We start from the raw sequence: 12,935 nt of genomic DNA on the forward strand, positions 1-12,935 counted from the left end.
GTGTCAACTCGCAAAGTATCCCTGGCCTGCTCTTGAGTTGCCGTAAGCAAGATGGGAAACCGATGAAGCAACACGGCAGTCAAATACAGGAGCCCATTCCAGACATATTTTCCCCAAGGCTGTCTCCCAGGGTTACCCACAGCGTCTGGAGGGGAGTGATCTCTACAACCCGCAAAATTGCTCCGTTGGTGAATGTGATTGATGACAGACCCTGGGGGAAAGGGGCAAACAGGGTAATGATTAGGGCCGTAAATTACTTGGGGTCAGAGTTAGCTTCATTTGGGTATGTGCTGATATGGATCTCCTAATAAATAACTGGATTTCTTTTGAAGCTTGGCTCGAGACTCATAATTTAATTAGGGCATCCATCGGAACCCTGACAGCAAGCCAACTCTGACACTTAGATCCTTCCATCGTGGTTCAAGATGGTGTTAGGCTGGGCATTATGGTGATCCGAAAAAGAGTAAGAAGATGGCTTCAGAAGTTCCATCTCTCTACTGAATTACTTTTGCCCTTCCCATATGCATCCTTGCAATGAATCCACTATATTCACCTAAAAGAAAGATGACTCCGATATTAATGTCCTTCCCCTCCAAAGAAAGTGTGTCTGCATATCTATGTGTACAGTACAAATACCTAAATAAAAATATTGTGCTACCTGTTCTGCTACCTCACCTTGCTGACCTAGAGTTGCCACCCTCAGCTAATCCCAGAGATTTTCATCTAATAAATGAATGCATATGAAAATATATATCAGATAATATTAATAACTGCTTATTAAAATTAACCACTTATCCACTAAGGTAACCCATTTACAAAAATAACACATCTCCATTCACTTGCTCATATTAAAATTACTTTGGTCCATGGAAACATATAGGGACACACACACACACACACAAACATTGAGACAAGTTGGAGAGCTCATTTCCTGCTTGTTCATTTCTCTTTGCATCTGATTGGTCACTATGAGAACAGAAACCTAAACTGGAGAAAAGAAAAAAGCAAGTTTCTTCTTTGAAAACCCTCAATTTCTTTCAAGTTGGCCAACGTATAACTTTCGCTATACCTCTTCAATGAAACAGAAGATGTTCACCTGAATGGGATCAATTTTCACTCTGTTTCTGAGGTTCCAAGATCTTTCAGACTTGATACTGAGAAACAAATGATTTAAATGGCCACTCTCATTCTAAAGAATCATCCATACTACCCATAAAGCCGCAAAACAAACCAGAAGTTATAAACATAGCTTTGTGGAACTGTTTACATTGTTGAATACACCGATTAATATTGCCAAGTTTGTCCCATCAAAAGAAAGAGGAAAAGCCACAGAATGAATGGTTCCTCGCCAAATATTTACTCAGCTGTAATGGCCAATAGAGGGAAAAAAGTTCTAATAAAAATAGAAAAAAAACAAATGGAAATTTTACAAACTATGGGCTGATTCTCCCTCCCCCCCTCTATTTGGCAGCTGAATAAAACTGTCAATCAAATGTCAACCATTGAGGGTACTTTAAATTCAGGATTTTTTTCCCAGTATTTTTGACTGTCACAGGAATAGCGAAGGAAGATTGTAGGGTTCCATCTATTCATGCAGGAATATGAACTGTAAACCGACCAATAAACAATACCTTTAACACCATCAAACAACAAAATCTGCCTACCCCAGGGATGAAATCCAGCAAGTTCTGACAGGTTCTGGAGAACCGGTAGCGGAAATTTGAGTAGTTCGGAGAACCGGCAAATACCACTTCTGGCTGGCCCCAGAGTGGGGTGGGAATGAAGATTTTGCAGTATCCTTTCCCTGGAGTGGGGTGGGAATGTAGATTTTACAGTATTCTTCCCATGCCATGCCCACCAAGCCACGCCCACAAAGCCACACCATGCCCACCAAGCCACGCCCACAGAACCGGTAGTAAAAAAATTTGAATTTCACCACTGGCCTATCCCATGTTCTTGGGAAGGACTTGATACATGTACTGTATAAATTGCCAGATCCACTCTAAAGATCTGGCTGACTGTGGCACAAACTATTTCCTGCTTGGAACAGCCTATATTAGACCCTAATTTAATAATCCTTAAATCTTTAGCCAGGAATTGAATTACTAAGTGTCCACCAGTCTTAGACTCTGAATCTTACTATAGATTACCCAAACATAATATTTCACGATTCTAGCTTAGTCCAATTCTTGTATCCTAGCTTCTGGGGAGGTTGTGACTCAGATCAAGCTCACTGCAAGCCAATTTTTAAAAAAGAGACCCAGGGGAAATCTGGGAAATTATAAGCCAGTCAGTTTAATGTCTGTTCCAGGCAAATTGGTAGCATCAAGCAATCAAAGAAAATAATTAAGCATATAGAGGAATAACCTTGCTGAAGGAAAGTCAGCATGGACTGAACAAAGATGAATTCTGCCTTAACAAACCTTTAGAGGGTTTGGGAAGTGTCGATAGGCCCTTGACATTGTGTACTTGGGTTTTCAAAAAGCCAAATGTCTTCACCAGAGGCTCTTGAGTTGAGATTAGCAAAACTGAGCATAATGCACATTGGGACGAGTTCTTCACTCCCCCCCTCTAATTTCACCAACAAGTTGAGAAGGGTTGATTCATCCTTAGTCAGGAAAAGGTCTTGAGTTCATAATAGCAGTACAATGACAATGTCAAAACAATGTGACAAATGACAGGGAATGCAATAAAACAACAACAAAAAACCCTTGTTCAATTTTATCGCTGTATCTAAGTACATTCTGGTCATCCCACTTAATGAGGACAGAGTTGAAAAAGTGCAGAAGAGGGTAAGGGGAAAAGATTGGAAGCTTGAAAAGGCCAGAATGTTTTGGGATCGTTTAGTTCGGGGTGGAAAAAAAGTGATTGGGGTGGGTGCACTGCAAGGACATAATTGTGTTGTATAAAATCATGCATAGTATGGAGAAAATTGTCAGGGACAATTTTTTTCCCCCTCCCTCTCTTTTAAAGACAAGGAATGGGAGCCATCCAATAAAGCTGACTGGAAGAAGATTAAAACAGACAAAAAGAAGTGCAGTGCATAATTAACCTTTGGAATTAATTATCATAAGACATGGTGGTAGCCACTAACTTGGATCACGGGGATTTAAAATGAGATTGGGAAAGGGCTTATCAAGGTTTATTGGTCTTAAAGACCTATGTTATTCTTGGACTGGGGTGTGCATGGGAGTGTGTAGGCTTCCAAATATCAGCTACTTAGGAGCAGTGGTAGAGAGGGATATTCTTCGATCCACTGCATGTGACCTCCACAATTGGTCATTGTGAGAAACACAGTGCTAAACGGAGAGGGACCTTTGTCTGAACCAGCAGGACAGCTGTTGTATTCTTAGCTTTTTTCTTTGCAGGGTAGTGTGTTTTTTTCTTTTAATCAGGGGAAAACAATTCATATAGAATAGCAATAGCACTTAGACTTATATACGGCTTCACAATGCTTTTCAGCTCTCTAAGCAGTTTACAGAGTCAGCATATTGCCCCCCTCCCCCCCCCCCAAAAAATCTGGATCCTCATCTTACTGATCTTGGAAGGATGGAAGGCTGCATCAATCTTGAGCTGGTCAGGATCAAACTGTTGGCAGTTGAGCAGAATTAGCCTGCAATACTGCATTCTAACCACTGTGCCACCACAGTGCGCACGCGCGCTCTCTCTCTCTCTTTCTCTCTCTCACACACACATCTATCTATCTGTACTTGTGATCAGTTAGTGCAATGCTAAAAAACTTTAATTTCTATAATTTGAAAATATCTGTGCATTCATTTGTATTCTACTTTCTTATAGATTTTACCCTTTTCTTTATTTATTCTTTGTTTACAATGTTCCATAGAAAATTATTTTAAAAAGAAAGTTTAACTCCCCATCTTTATAGGCCACAATTTAGATGTAGAAAATCTATTTTTTTAATTAACACTAAAAGTTCCTAATATCAAACAACATGAAATAAATCAAAATTATTAACAGAGGAATACTGAGATTGTGTGTGTGTGTGTACATACTGACATACTGTCATAAGGGTGACACATTGGAAATATATAAAAGAATTCAAACAACAATAGAACCAAATTGTTTCATTATAAATTTCTATAAAAACATGATACTCTATAGAAAATATATTGAACATACTTCTGTTGATTAAATAATCTTATAAATTACCAAATTGTTGGGCAACATGGGAAAATAGATTATAAAAAGATCATCAGAGTATACCCACAGTTTATATTCAGTAATGATTCTAACAAAATGAGCAGAATAATACATACTAGCCAACTAGTATTTTGACTAGCCAAAAAATACACATTTAAGCAAGACTTCTTTCAGGACTGAACCATATCACAGTTCTTTTCTTTAGATGACCTTTTGTAAAATGAAATTGAGCAGGATGGATGGTTGGAAATTAATAATATCATCTCTTGCCTTCATGCCAGGGTCACTGTTAATATATTTGTGATTGCAAGAAAATTTGCCATTAAGCTTGCACCATTGTCAAAGACTATCATGCTTCAGCAATTGGTATTCAGATTTCAATAAAAGAGACTAGAAGAAAAAGTATTTCAAAAGGCTAATAATTACAGAGTAATTGCAGAGTATAGCAAAACCCACAATACAATACAATATATGTCTTATATCATTCAATTGGATAAACATCCTGATCAGGAATTTTTCTTGTTTTCATAGAATGGTAGTTATTATTTCATTAAAAAAAAACTAAATAGTCTCTGCCTAAATGCAGGAAAAATTATTTTAAAAATTGAAAAGTTTCTTCCTCTGATTTATTGAGTCAGAATCACTATATCTTTTCCTCCAGCAGTCTTAATACTAGGTACAATATTAGACTGTTGCAGTTGTTTCAGATGACAGGCTAATAATCTACAGGATGCAAATAAATGTTCTGAATATTTTTTTTTAAATGAAAAGAGTCCAATTGTTTTAGAGTACTCAGGAAGGCAAAAGAAAGTCAGTGAATACATTTGTGATTAATCCCAAAATCAAATATATAGTGGTTTTGTGTATCAGTGTGTGTTTCTAAGCACGATACACAGAATATTCACTCTGTCAAGGATCTTAGAGTACTCATCTCAAATGATCTTAGTGCCAGAGCTCACTGTAACAGCAACGCCAAAAAGGCATTAAGAGTTGTTAACCTAATCTTGCATAGCTTCTTCTCTGGTAATATTGAACTGCAAACTAGAGTATACAAAACTTTTGCTAGACCAATTCTTGCATACAACTCATCTGTCTGGAACCTGCACTACACATTAATACAATTGAACGAGTCCAGAGATATTTCACGAGACCACAACAATACACAAGCACACAATAGATACAAACTTAAGGCAAACCACACCAAACTTGATTGCAGAAAATATGACTTCAGCAACAGAGTGCTCAATGCCTGGAATGCACTACCTGACTCTGTGGTTTCATCCCCAAAGCCCCAAAACTGTAACCTTAGACTGTCTACTATTGACCTCACCCCATTCCTAAGAGGTCTGTAAGGGGCGTGCATAAGCCCACCAGCATGCCTACCATCCCTATCCTACTGTCCCCACTTATTTGTACCTATTTCATATATTAATAACCATGTTTATACCTATTTCTGTTATCTAATACGTGCTTGACAAATAAATAAATAAATAAACAAACAAACAAACAAACAAACAAACAAACAAACAAACAAACATATGATTAGCCCCAAAATCAGATACATAGTGGTTTTGTGTATGAGTGTGTGTTTCTAAGCATGATACAAAGAATAATTTGTTCTCTTGCTGAAACAAAGAAAGAAGGCCAAAGTCTCCAGAACAGGACAGGAAGATGAAACATGGAAAGGAGCTTACTCATAACCCTCTCCATTTCAGAGACCTTTTGGAGACGACATGCTTATTTGATGAAGTCAGGAATCTTTTACTGTTTAGTCATAAACAGATGAATCCTATAATAGCCTTTGTTTCCTCTGCTACAGGAGGTCTGTATGATTAATCAAATCTCCTGCAGTCAATGCCAACCCAAACAGATGAATGCAAAACGCATCTGCTGTAGATTAAACATTTGGAAAAACCATTTTATAAATATTTTTTCCCCAAACAACATATCCATATGGTATGTTAACTGGGGTCTATATTTAAAGCCCTCTGTGTACACTTTTTTAGCCTTGCTCATGCATTTGTCATATAAGTGTCTAATATGGACGGTTGTCATTCTGTGATCCATCCCTTCCTAATGCTTCCTGTTTATATTATTTCAGGCTGGTCTTGTAAAATATCTGGAAACTTTAGACAGTGCCTTTGCCTTAGAATAGTACTTTGCCTTAGAATAGTATTGGCACTTAGTTGCAACATTTTGCCAATGTTCCTTCTTTATTTGCTGCAACATTCCTAGATGGACAACAAAGATTTGATCCAAGTGACCTGCAAATTGTATTCAAAGTGGTATCGCCTTTGACAGGGATTGAGGAGCAGCTGATGGTCCAAAGGGCATCGCTGCTTGATCACTAGGCTATCAATTTATGTCTCCTACTGAGATTATATATAAGATTTACCCAAAAAGCACTGCATAGTTTATCTGTTGAGTTTCAGGTTCAATTAAAATGTCTATTCTTTTAAAACCATAAGATTGCAATCTTAAGGAGACAGATGAGTGGGGAGATTCAACTTTAGGAAGATACAACTTTAGCCCTCCATGGATAGACATAAAAACCCTCCTTAGAAGAAGAAAGATCTCTGTTCTCCGATGCCTTCTTTTAAATGCTCTAAAAAGGAGAATAGATGGAAATTATGTTAACAGAATAACAAAGTTGGAAGGGACCTTAGAAGTCTTCTAGTCCAACTCCCTGCTCAAGCAGGAAACCCTATACCATTTCAGACAAATAGTTGCCCAATCTCTTGTTAAAAAGCTCCAGGGTTGGAGTACCCACCATTTCTAGAAGTTGTTCCACTTAATTGTTCTAACTGTCAGGAAATTTCTCCTTAGTTCTAGGTTGGTTTTCCCCTGGATTAGTTTCCATACATTGCTCTCTGTCCTGCCTTCAGGTGCTTTGTTGAATAGGTTGACCCTTCTTTTTTTGTGGCAGCCCCTTAGATATTGCAACAGGGCTATCATGTTACCCCAGTACTTCTTTTCACTAAACTAGACATTCCCAATTCCTGCAACCATTCTACATATGTTTTAGCCTCCAGTCCCCTAACCATCTTGGTTGCTCTTCTCTGCACTCTTTCTAGAGTTTCAACATCTTTTTTATACCATGGTATCCTGAATTGGATGCAAAACTCCAGATGTGGTCTTAACAAGGCATTATCAAATAATATTAAGAGCCTTGATAGTACAGTGGTCTAAGCACCCTGTTATTAACACAGCTGCCTGCAATTACTGCTGGTTCGAATCTCTCCAAGGCTCAAGGTTGACTTAGCCTTCCATCCTTTCTAAGGTAGGTAAATTGAGGACCCAGTTTGTGGGGGCAATAAGCTGACTTTGTATAAATATACAAAAGTATGAAGGCTATTGCTTAACGCATTGTAAGCTGCCCTGAGTCTCCGGAGAAGGGCGGCATATAAATCAAATTAAAAAAAAATAATATTAACACTTCATGTAATCTTGATTCTAGTCCTCTATTTAATGCAGCCTAGTCTTACATTGGCTTTTTTTGGTAGCTTCAGCACACTGCTGACTCATATTCAAGTGATTGGCCACTAGGACTCCAAGATCCCTCTCACAGTTACTACTATTGAACCAGGTATCACCTGTTTTATACCTGTGCATTTGGTTTTTCTTGCTTAAGTGTAGAATTTTACTTTTCTCACCATTGAACATGTTAACATGTTAGTTATGATCAGGGGAAGCTTTGAATTATCTCCTTTGACAGTGTCTTCTATTCGCTATGAAAGTAAATGTATGCAGTTGTAGAGTTGCATAATCTCCTTCCCACTGAAATCAATGGGAGATAAACTAATTTCACTAAGCAATCAGGAAGGGAGATGTATCTAGGAAAGGTTTGGGTGACACATCATGTTTGCTTTCATATTGCCCCAGCAAGACAGGACGAATAGTTTTGTGATCTTGGACTAGGTCAGTATTCTCAATCTTGGCAACCTGAAGATGTCTTACAGTCTTACAGTAACAGAGTCGGAAGGGAGCTTGGAGGTCATCTAGTCCAACCCCCTGTTCACGCAAGAGACCTGTACTAGGGATTCAAACCGCCAAACCGCCAACCTTTCTGATCTCAAGCTTAGTATTTTAGCCACTGAGCCACCTAGTCAGTATGGACTAAATTGTTGGGGAATTCTGGAAGTTGAAGTCCACACATCTTCAAACTTCCAGAGTTGAGAAAACAGAGTATCTGAAGACATTCCCCATCCTCAATTTTATGTAGCTAGAGCAAAAGCCATTTGTTAGCAAAGCTGACTATGGAAGATAGGTCAGAATGAAATAAATCAATGGATTGGTGAATAATTTTGGTTATTAATCTTTGTAACATAGTCAGTCATTTCTGCTTGATGTGGTATCCATGCTGGTCTATGACTATAATAAATATTTGATTTGAATTATGTTAGGACCATAGTAAAGATTTGATTTGATGTATGTTAATACTGTAATCTAATGATAATAAGATTATAATCAAATCAGTGGATAGATTTTTAAGGTCCAAAGAATTGGCCATGGATGTGGTAGATTCTATAAACCTCTGTTAGAGGAATGACTGAATGATTGTTCATCTTAGGGTCAGGGGCTAACCACCAAATGACAAGAAAATAATAGATACACATAGGACATAAAAAGCTATTTATCTCAAGAGGCCAAACAAAAATGATCGAGGGCTGATGACTAATTATCATAAGAAAATGAATCAGACAATGAATTAGAATGAAAAGCAAAACGGATACAATATATAAACTTTTCAGTCTGTGAGAGCATGTTGTTCTTTGTTCCTCAAGGCATTTGTTATTAAAGTTCTGGAATCAAAGAACACCAGGATAATGAATAATGTGCAGTGAAATTCCAAATTTCAAACCACAATGACTGTATAGCACTCCATACAAATATCCGGAGAGCTCAAATGGAAAGCTTTAGGGGCGAAAGCTTAACCTCTCTCTCAGTAGAAAGTTCCTCAATACAGAGGATTGGCTTCTTGTTTTTGTAAGTAAATATGCGATGTGCTTGACCATCAAAAGAGAACTTGGGTAGATCACTGAGTAGAGTTTCATATAATTCACCACTGATAGTGGATTGCAATTTCCTTATAGGCATTTCTACCATTAGGGGGAGAGAGGAAGTTGTTGTTGTTTTGTTGTTAGTTGCGAAATCGTGTCTGACCCATCGTGACCCCATGGACAACGTTCCTCCAGGCTTTCCTGTCCTTTACGATCCTCTGGAGTCCACTTAAGCTCACATCTACTGCTTCAGTGATTCCATCCAGCCACCTCATTCTCTGTCGTCCCTTTCTTCTTTTGCCCTCACTCTTTCCCAGCATTAGGCTCTTCTCCAGTGAGTCTTTCCTTCTCATTAGGTGGCCAAAGTATTTGAGTTTCATCTTCAGGATCTGGCCTTCTAAAGAGCAGTCAGGGTTGATCTCCTTTAGGACTGACCGGTTTGATCACCTTGCAGTCCAAGGGACTTGCAGGAGTCTTCTCCAGCACCATAGTTCAAGGGCCTCAATTCTTTGGCGCTCAGCCTTTCTTATGGTCCAACTTTCAGAGAGGAAGTAGAGAAGATAAATCCAGAACTACACTCTCAACCCCAGAATTTTTGTTGCTAAGCATTCACTGAATTGTGCCTGGTTTGATGACTTTTATTTTGGTCACAGTTGTTAAGCAAAACACTGCAGTTCTTCAGTGAATCATGTGATAGTTCAGCAAATCCAGCTTCCCCTATTAAATTTGCTTGTTGGAAGCTCGCTAGGAAGGTTGCAAATGATGATCACGTAACTCCAGGATGCTGCAACCATCATAAATATATGCCTGTTGCCAAGCACCCCAATTTTAATCATATGATCACTGGGCTACTATGATGATCATAAGTTGAGGTCATAAGTCACTTTTTTCCAGTGCTGTTCTAACTTCAAACGATTTCTAAATAAACAGTTGTAAATTGAGGACTACCTTATTCTTACCTAGGATGCTTGCATTGGCAGATACCTACTACATGGGCAAGTGTGATGATTAGTAATTCATATTATTAATCATCAGGCATGTGTCTCAGTTTTAAGCACCAGCATTTTGTATTATTTCTTCTCCTTCTCCTTCTCCTTCTCCTTCTCCTTCTCCTTCTCCTTCTCCTTCTCCTTCTCCTCCTCCTCCTCCTCCTCCTCCTCCTCCTCCTCCTCCTCCTCCTCCTCCTCTTCCTCCTCCTCCTCCTCTTCCTCCTCCTCCTCCTCTTCCTTCTCCTTCTCCTTCTCCTTCTCCTTCTCCTTCTTCTCCTCCCTAGCGTATTCTTCAGGTGCAGGCTCCACTTTTTGGCTCATTGAGTGCCACTTTGCATGGTCAGCTGCATCTCCAGGGCTCAGGCCCGCGGCTTGACTATCTTTGTTGATGATGTCTTGCCATCTCTGTTTTGGATGCCCACAAGGTTTCCAGCCATTGACTTCTAGTTGGTAGACAGTCTTGGCCACGGTGGAAGGTGCTGCTCTCTGGACATGTCCATACCAGCATAGTCGGCCTTCTCTCATCTTCTCTATAATTGGTGCCACACCAAAATGTCGTCGAATGGTGTCATTTGTGATGTGGTCAAGAAGGGAGATAGGAGGGAAGGCTATTTCCATTAGATGGCCAAGAAAAATGTATAGATGAAATTATCACGAGTCAAGCTTGCCTTGAGGGCATCTTTATATTCTATCAGGCAAATGGATTGTTGCATTTGATAAATACTGTTACATTCCTGACATTGTGCAAATAGGTAATGGCAAAATGCCATAAAATGCCATTTTTGTTATTTTTGCTGATTTGTTTATTAAAAGCTTATGGCAAATTTTGGAATCTTTCATGTATTTATTTTACTGCTAAAAGAATTCTACTGAAAAGTCCTTTTTAGTTTACTTATTGGCAGTGATGGTTTGCTGGTACATGTTGACCTACCTAAAGATTATATTTCTTGGTTTTGATGACTGTAATTTTTTTTCAAATGATGATTTATGGCTGATGAGTAGTGCATCAGGATATTCCCCACAGTTTTAAGTAGGAGTATGGAAAAATAACTGAAGCACAAGAGGGAAAAGAGAGACTTTTTCCAAGGGCACAAAGCTGGTCTTAGTAAGAACGGTGCAAAACCATTTTAGTACTATCTGGATGCTTCCTGTTCCTACAGGTTTACATTTATAAATAAATACTTAGAATAAGATATTAATTTTTTTTATCATCGTCTTTCAGCTGTTGTTGAAATTTTACTGAAGAATAAAATAAAATTTTAAAAAATCATATTTTTTCCCCTTTTTTTCAGATTAGCAAGTAACTCCTTTGGCCCCGCTCTAGATTATGACATTCAAAGGGTGACGCAGAAAGAATTGGTATGCAGGTTTAAAAAACTGGTGCTTTTCTTTTTCTTCTTTTCTGGTTCAAAATTGTATTTTGAATTACAATTACATAAAATGCAAACATATAAAGAAAAATGAAAATAAAGTAGTGGTGAAATCCAATTTTTTTTCCTACCTGTTCTGTGGGCGTGGCTTGGTGGGCGTGGTGTGGCTTGGTGGGTGTGGCAGGGGAAGGATACTGCAAAATCCCCATTCCCACCCCACTCTGGGGCCAGTCAGAGGTGGCATTTATCGGTTCTCCGAACTACTCAAAATTTCTGCTACCGGTTCTCCAGAACCTGTCAGAACCTGCTGGATTTCACCCCTGAAATAAAGGTAAAATAGGGGGCAAAAAGGGGAAGAGAGAAAAGTGTAGGGTAGAGGGGAAAAAAGAAAAAAAAAGATTATTCCTTTTTGTGCAGTAGAATAAGGTAACAACATGAAACCTCAACTTTTATATAATAATACATACAGGTAGTCCTCGATTTACGACCACAATTGAGTCCAAAATTTATGCTGCTAAGTGAGACATTTGTTAAGTGAATTAAGCCCCATTTTATGACGTTTCTTGTTACAGGTGCTGAGTGAATCGTTGCAGTTGTTAAATTAGTAACCCAGTTGTTAAGAGAATCTGGCTTCCCTATTGACTTTGCTTATCAGAAGGTCACAAAAACTGTTCATTGGACCTCAGGGTACTACTACCGTCCTAAATATGAGTCAGTTGCCCAACATCCGAATTTTAATCAGGTGACTATAGGAATGCTGCAGCGGTTGTAAGTGTGAAAAATGATCATAAGTCACTTTTCTCAGTTGTAACTTTGAACATTCACTAAACAAACTGTTGTAAGTCGAGGCCTACCTGTACTAGCCATTTCTGTAACGCCAAACCTATCTCATCAGCAAAATCCAAAATCAAAGTTTGATTTTTTTTTCCCACTTCAAGCGCAAAGTCCAAAAAACTAAAATTAAAAGATGGCTGGAAGAAATTACGCAACAAAAGATAGAACTTAAACCGGAGTTGTTTTTATTAGGAATATTAGACCCGAAAATGGAAAAAAATCTGCAATACATAATATTACATATATTAACGGCAGCTAGGATTACCCTCGCACAAAATTGGAAACAGGTCAATATACCAGCAGAAGAATTAGTGATCAGAAAGATGGAAATAAAAGAAAGAGAAGATTTGGATTATTATAAAGGGTGGAATAGATTGTATAAATGGCTAGAAAACAGAAACCAAAATAAGAAATAGAAATTTTAAATAAACTGTTAAAAGTTGAATCATTGACTATGTAAATATAATGTAAATATACGTATAGTATGGTTATAATAGTGGTTAAAGTTGTTATAAAGGATAGAAAGGCATAAGAGAAGAGTTAATTATAAAAGCAGAATATGCATGCCGACACGGAAGGCT

Source organism: Pantherophis guttatus, chromosome 3, assembly GCF_059756535.1.
Source record: "Pantherophis guttatus breed Tessera chromosome 3, ASM5975653v1, whole genome shotgun sequence".
In the NCBI taxonomy this organism is placed as follows: domain Eukaryota; kingdom Metazoa; phylum Chordata; class Lepidosauria; order Squamata; family Colubridae; genus Pantherophis; species Pantherophis guttatus.